General features: G+C 38.8%; 1 non-coding gene across 1 annotated transcript; it reads right to left on the reverse strand.

Moving 5' to 3' along the window:
• Positions 1-5,175: 5,175 nt before the first annotated feature.
• On the reverse strand, positions 5,176-5,283 carry LOC148551055 (small nucleolar RNA R71). The gene has a single exon (XR_015892711.1). It is a non-coding gene; the product is annotated as a small nucleolar RNA R71 (small nucleolar RNA).
• Between the last annotated feature and the right edge of the window lie 2,682 nt (positions 5,284-7,965).

Consider the following 7,965-nt stretch of genomic DNA (forward strand, 5'->3'; position numbering starts at 1 on the left):
TCAGAATGGAGTATCATAGGTATATTCTATGATGGTCTGTCTGAACTATCCAAGATGTCATTGGATAACTCTGCTGGAGGATCTCTTTATCTGAAGAAGATGCCTGCAGAAGCTCAAGAACTCATTGAAATGGTTGCAAATAACCAATTTATGTACACTTCTGATAGGAATCCTGTGAATAATGGGACAACTCAGAAGAAATGAGTTCTTGAGATTGATACTCTGAATGCCATACTGGCTCAGAATAAAATATTGACCCAGCAAGTTAATATGATTTCTCAGAGTCTTTCTGGAATGCAAGCAGCAACAAGCAGTACTAAGGAAGCTTCCTCTGAAGAAGAAGCTTATGATCCTGAGAATCCTGCAATGGAAGAGGTGAATTACATGGGAGAACCCTATGGAAACACCTATAATCCTTCATGGAGAAATCATCCAAATCTCTCTTGGAAAGATCAACAGAGACCTCAACAAGGTTTCAACAACAACAATGGTGGAAGAAACGGGTTTAGCAATAGCAAGCCTTTTCCATCATCTTCTCAGCAACAAACAGAGAATTCTAGGCAAAATCCCTCTGACTTAGCAACCATTGTCTCTGATCTAATCAAAACCACTCAAAGTTTTATGACTGAAACAAGGTCCTCCATTAGAAATTTGAAGGCACAATTGGGTCAGCTGAGTAAGAAAATTATTGAACTCCCTCCTAGCACTCTCCCTAGCAATACAGAAGAGAATCCAAAAAGAAAGTGCAAGGCCATAAACACATTTCACACGGCCGAACATGGAGAGGAGGAAGAGGCAGTGATTCCCACTGAGGGAGACCTGAATGGACGCCCACTGACCTCCATGGAGTTTCCTAATGAGGAACCATGGGAATCTGAGGCTCATTCTGAGACCATAGAGATTCCATTGAATTTACTTCTGCCATAAATGAGCTCTGATGAGTATTCTTTCTCTGAAGAGGATGAAGATGTTACTGAAGAGCAGATTGTTAAGTACCTTGGAGCAATCATGAAGCTAAATGACAAGTTATTTGGTAATGAGATTTGGGAGAATGAACCTTGATGAGCGGATAATTTATACGCTTTTTGGCATTATTTTTAGTATGTTTTTAGTAGGATCTAGTTACTTTTAGGGATGTTTTCAATAGTTTTTATGTTTAATTCACATTTCTGGAATTTACTATGAGTTTGTGTGTTTTTCTGTGATTTCAGGTATTTTCTAGCTGAAATTGAGGGACTTGAGCAAAAATCAGATTCAGAGGTTGAAGAAGGACTGCTGATGCTGTTGGATTCTGACCTCCCTGCACTCAAAGTGGATTTTCTGGAGTTACAGAACTCGAAATGGCGCGCTTTTAATTGCGTTAAAACGTAGACATCCAGGGCTTTCCAGAAATGTACAATAGTCCATACTTTGGCCAAGAATAGATGACGTAAACTGGCGTTCAATGCCAGCTTTCTACCCAAATCTGGCGTCCAGCGCCAGAAAAGGAACCAAAACCAGAGTTGAACGCCCAAAGTGGCACAAAAGCTGGCGTTCAACTCCAAGAAAGACCTCTACACGTGCAACACTCAAGCTCAGCCCAAACACACACCAAGTGGGCCCCGGAAGTGGATTTATGCATCAATTACTTACTCATGTAAACCCTAGTAGCTAGTTTATTATAAATAGGACCTTTTACTATTGTATTAGGCATCCTGGATCCTGAATTGTATTTTGATCCTGTGATCACGTTTTGGGGGCTGGCCATCTCGGCCATGCCTGGACCTATCACTTATGTATTTTCAACGGTAGACTTTCTACACTCCATAGATTAAGGTGTGGAGCTCTGCTGTTCCTCAAAGATTAATGCAAAGTACTTCTGTTTTCTATTCAACTCATCTTATTTCGCTTCTAAGATATCCATTCGCACCCAAGAACGTGATGAAGGTGATGATTATGTGTGACGCTCATCACCATTCTCCCCTATGAACACGTGCCTGACAAACACTTCCGTTCTACATGAAATAAGCTAGAATGAATATCTCTTAGATCTCTTAATCAGAATCTTCGTGGCGTAAGCTAGAATGATGGCGGCATTCAAGAGAATCCGGAAAGTCTAAACCTTGTCTGTGGTATTCCGAGTAGGATTCAATGATTGAATGACTGTGACGAGCTTCAAACTCGCGAGTGCTGGGCATTAGTGACAGACGCAAAAGGAGGGTGAATCCTATTCCAGCATGATCGAGAACTGACAGATGATTAGCCGTGCTGTGACAGAGCATGTGAGCATATTTTTCACTGAGAGGAGGGGATGTAGCCACTGACAACGGTGATGCCCTTGCATAAAGCCAGCCATGGAAAGGAGTAAGACTGACTGGATGAAGATAGCAGGAAAGCAGAGGTTCAGGGGAACGAAAAGCATCTCCATTCGCTTATCTGAAATTCCTACCAATGATTTACATAAGTACCTCTATCCCTATTCTATTATATTAAATTCAAAAACACCATTATCAATTTATATCTGCCTAACTGAGATTTGCAAGGTGACCATAGCTTGCTTCATACCAACAATCTCCGTGGGATTCGACCCTTACTCACGTAAGGTATTACTTGGACGACCCAGTGCACTTGCTGGTTAGTTGTATCGAAGTTGTGAACCATGGTATTGGCACCATGTTCTTGGCGCCATTTCTAGGGAAAGAAAAAGCCATGAATTTTACATAATTAAAGTGTAATCACGATTACGCGTACCAAGTTGTTCACGTTGCCAGGGATTGTTTGAGCCTGGACATCACAATTTCGTGCACCAAGTTTTTGGCGCCGTTGCCGGGGATTGTTCGAGTTTGGACAACTGACGGTTCATCTTGTTGCTCAGATTAGGTAATTTTCTTTTTATCTTGTTTTCAAAAATTTTTCAAAAATATTTCAAAATTTTCTCACCTGTTTTCAAAAAAATTTTTAATTCAAAATTTTTAAGAATGAATTCTAGTGTTTCATGAAGCATGCAAAGACTGGCTGGCTGAAAAGCCATGTCTAAATTTATTTGGACTGAGGCTTGCAATTTGTTATCAAGAGCAATATACTCTGGTGTTAAATGCTGAAGCTTGGCTGGCCATTAGCCATGTCTAGTGTTTTGGACTGGAGCTTTCATTGAAAGCTTGGCTGGCTAGTGAGCCATATCTAATTCCTGGACTGAAGCTTTAGACTAAGAATGCAAGATTCCTGGAATTCATGTTAAAAATTTTGGAATCCTTATTTTTTCTTTTTCATATAATTTTCGAAAAAATCCAAAAAAATTAGAAAATCATAAAAATCAAAAATATTTTTGTGTTTCTTGTATGAGTCTTGAGTCATATCATAAGTTTGGTGTCATTTGCATGTGCATCTTGCATTTTTCGAAAATTTCATACATTCATAGTGTTCTTCATGATCTTCAAGTTGTTCTTGGTAAGTCTTCTTGTTTGATCTTGATGATTTCATGTTTTGTGTCTTTTCTTGTTTTACATGTGCATTTTTCGTTTCTTAGAGTCTAAACATGAAAGATTTCTAAGTTTGGTGTCTTACATGTTTCCTTTGCATCAAAAATTTTTCAAAAATATGTTCTTGATGTTCATCTTGACATTCAAAGTGTTCTTGGTGTTCATCTTGACATTCATATCATTCATGCATGCATTCATGGTTTTGATTTAAAAATTTCATGCATTGCATCTTTTTAGTGTTTTTCTCTCTCATCATAAAAATTTCAAAAATAAAAAAAATATCTTTCCCTTTTTCTCTCTCATCAAATTCGAAAATTTGAGTTGACTTTTTCAAAAATTTTTAAAATCAAATTGTTTCTCATGAGTCAAATCAAGTTTTCAATTTGAAAATCTTATCTTTTTCAAAATCTTTTTCAAAATTCTTAGTTATTTTCGAAAATCCAAAAATATTTTTCAAAAATCTTTTTCTTATTTTTATATCAAATTGTCGAAAATAACATAATCAATTAATGTTTTGATTCAAAAATTTGAAGTTTGTTACTTGCTTGTTAAGAAAGATTCAAACTTTAAGTTCTAGAATCATATCTTGTGATTTCTTATGAATCAAGTCATTAATTGAGATTTTAAAAACCAAATCTTTTTCAAAACTAATTTCTAAAATATCTTCTTATCTTTTTCAAAAATTTGATTTCAAAATATCTTCTCTAACTTCCTAACTTCTTATCTTTTCAAAATTGGTTTTCAAAATTTGTTTCAACTAACTAACTAAATTTTTGTTTGTTTCTTAACTTTTTCAAAACTACCTAACTAACTCTCTCTCTCTCTCATTTTCGAAAATATCTTCCACCTTTTTCAAAATTTCTTTTTAATTTATTAATTATTTTAATTTTTAAATCTTAATTTTCGAAAATTACTAACATTTTTCAAAAACTATTCTCAAAAAATTCACTAACTCTTTTTCAAAAATTATTTTCGAAAATCCTCCCTCTCCCATCTTATTCTATTTATTTATTCATTTACTAACATCTCATCTCACATCTCTGCCATCCTCACAGTTGTGTTTCTTCCATTATATTACATTCTTTGTCTCCCCCTCTTCTTCTACTCACACAGGGATCCCTATACTGTGGTATAAAGGATCTCTATTATTATTATTATTTTTCTGTGCCTCCTTCTTTGTCATATGAGCAGGAGCAAGGATAAGAACATTCTTGTGGAAGCAGATCCAGAACCTGAAAGGACTCTAAAGAGAAAATTAAGAGAAGCTAAATTACAACAATCTAGAGATAACCTTTCAGAAATTTTCGAACAAGAAAAGGATATGGCAGCCGAAAATAATAATAATGCAAGGAAGATGCTTGGTGACTTTACTGCACCTAATTCCAATTTACATGGAAGAAGCATCTCCATTCCTGCCATTGGAGCAAACAACTTTGAGCTGAAACCTCAATTAGTTTCTCTGATGCAGCAGAACTGCAAGTTTCATGGACTTCCATCTGAAGATCCCTTTCAGTTCTTAACTGAATTCTTGCAGATATGTGATACTATTAAGACTAATGGAGTAGATCCTGAAGTCTACAGGCTCATGCTTTTCCCTTTTGCTGTAAGAGACAGAGCTAGATTATGGTTGGATTCTCAACCCAAAGACAGCCTGAACTATTGGGATAAGCTGGTCACGGCTTTCTTAGCCAAGTACTTTCCTCCTCAAAATCTGAGCAAGCTTAGAGCTGATGTTCAAACCTTCAGACAGAAAGAAGGTGAATCCCTCTATGAAGCTTGGGAAAGATACAAACAGTTGACCAAAAAGTGTCCTTTTGATATGCTTTCAGAATGGACCATCCTGGATATATTCTATGATGGTTTATCTGAGCTATCAAAGATATCACTGGACACTTCTGCAGATGGATCCATTCACCTAAAGAAAACGCCTGCAGAAGCTCAAGAACTCATTGACATGGTTGCTAATAACCAGTTCATGTACACTTCTGAAAGGAATCCTGTGAGTAATGGGACGCCTATGAAGAAGGGAGTTCTTGAAGTTGATACTCTAAATGCCATATTGGCTCAGAATAAAATATTGACTCAGCAAGTCAATATGATCTCTCAGAGTCTACATGGAATGCAAGCTGCATCCAACAGTACTCAAGAGGCTTCTTATGAAGAAGAAGCTTATGACCCTAAGAACCCTGCAATAGCAGAGGTGAATTACTTAGGTGAACCTTATGGAAACACCTATAACTCATCATGGAGAAATCATCCAAATTTCTCATGGAAGGATCAAAAGCCTCAACAAGGCTTTAATAATGGTGGAAGAAACAGGTTTAACAATAATAAACCTTTTCCATCATCCAGTCAGCAACAGACAGAGAACTCTGAACAAAACACTTCTAATTTGGAAAACTTAGTATCTGATCTGTCCAAGGCCACTGTAAGTTTCATGAATGAAACAAGATCTTCCATTAGAAATTTGGAAGCACAAGTGGGCCAGCTGAGTAAAAGGATCACTGAAATCCCTCCTAGTACTCTCCCAAGCAATACAGAAGAGAATCCAAAAGGAGAGTGCAAGGCCATTGACATAAGCATCATGGCCGAACCTGTGAGGAGAGGAGAGGGCATGAATCCCAAGCAGGAAGACCTCCTGGGACATCCAGTGACCAATAAGGAGCTTCCCTCTGAGGAACCAAAGGACTCTGAGGCTCATCTAGAGACCATAGAGATTCCATTGAACATCCTTATGCCCTTCATGAGCTCTGATGAGTATTCCTCTTCTGAAGAGAATGAGGATGTTACTGAAGAGCAAACTACCAAGTTTCTTGGTGCAATCATGAAGCTAAATGCCAAATTATTTGGCATTGATACTTGGGAAGTTGAACCTCCCTTGTTCATCAATGAACTAAGTGATCTGGATCAACTGACATTGCCTCAGAAGAGACAGGATCCTGGAAAGTTCATAATACCCTGTACCATAGGCACCATGATCTTTAAGGCTCTATGTGACCTTGGTTCAGGAATAAACCTCATGCCCCTCTCTGTAATAGAGAAACTGGGAATCTATGGGGTGCAAGCTGCTAAAATCTCATTAGAGATGGCAGACAGTTCTAGAAAATAGGCTTATGGACAAGTAGAGGACGTGTTAGTAAAGGTTGAAGGCCTTTACATCCCTGCTGATTTCATAGTCCTGGATACTGGAAAGGAAGAGGATGAATCCATCATCCTAGGAAGACCTTTCCTGGCCACAGCAAGAGCTGTGATTGATGTTGACAGAGGAGAATTAGTCCTTCAATGGAATGAGAACTCCCTTGTGTTTAAAACTCAAGGATCTCCCTCTGCAACCATGGAGAGGAAGCAGAAAAAGCTTCTCTCAAAGCAGAGTCAACCAGAGCCCCCACAGTCAAACTCTAAGTTTGATGTTGGGAGGCCACAACCAAACTCTAAGTTTGGTGTTGAACTCCCATATCCAAACTCTAGGTTTGGTGTTGGAGAGTCTCAACAAAGCTCTGCACATCTGTGAGGCTCCATGAGAGTCCACTGTCAAGCTATTGACATTAAAGAAGCGCTTGTTGGGAGGCAACCCAATTTTTATTTATCTAACTATATTTTCCTTAGTTATATGTCTTTGTAGGTTCATGATCATGTAGAGTCACAAAATAAATATAAAAATTGAAAACGGAATCAAAAACAGCAGAAGAAAAATCACACCCTGGAGGAGCATCTGTCTGGTGTTCAACGCCAGAACAGAGCATGGTGCTGGCGCTGAACGCCCAAAATGGGCAGCTTCTGGCGCTGAATGCCAGAACAGGCATGGTTCTGGCGTTCAACGCCAGAAATGGCACACAAATGGGCGTTGAACGCCCAAAATGGCCACCAACCTGGCGCTGAACGCCCAGAGTTGTGTGCAAAGGCATTTTTACATGCCTAATGGGTGCAGGGATGTAAATCCTTGAACACCTCAGGATCTGTGGACCCCACAGGATCCACTCAGGATCTGTGGACCCCACAGGATCCCCACCTACCTCCACTCACTTCTTCTCACCACTCTCTTTCACACAACCCCATAAACACTCTTCCCCAAAAACCCTTCACCAATCACCTCAAACTCTCTTCCCCATCACCTCTTCACCACTCACATCCATCCACTCTTCCCTATAAACCTACCTCATAAACTCCACCTACCTTCAAAAATTCAAACCAATTTCCCACCCAAACCCACCCATATGGCCGAAACTTTTTCCCCTCCCTTCCGTATATAAAGACCTCCATTCTTCATCAAATTCACACAACACATCCCTCTACACTCCTCTTGGCCGAAACCACATCTCCCTCTCCATATTTCTTCTTCTTCTTCTTCTATTCTTTTGTTTATTGCTCGAGGGCGAGCAATATTCTAAGTTTGGTATGGTAAAAGCATAAGCTTTTTGTTTTTTCATTACCATTGATGGCACCTAAGACCGGAGAATCCTCTAGAAAGGGGAAAGGGAAGACAAAAGCTTCCACATCCGAGTCATAG

The sequence above is a fragment of the Arachis ipaensis genome, chromosome B7 (genome assembly GCF_059453495.1).
Source record: "Arachis ipaensis isolate K30076 ecotype BB chromosome B7, ASM5945349v1, whole genome shotgun sequence".
NCBI classification, from domain to species: Eukaryota; Viridiplantae; Streptophyta; class Magnoliopsida; order Fabales; family Fabaceae; genus Arachis; species Arachis ipaensis.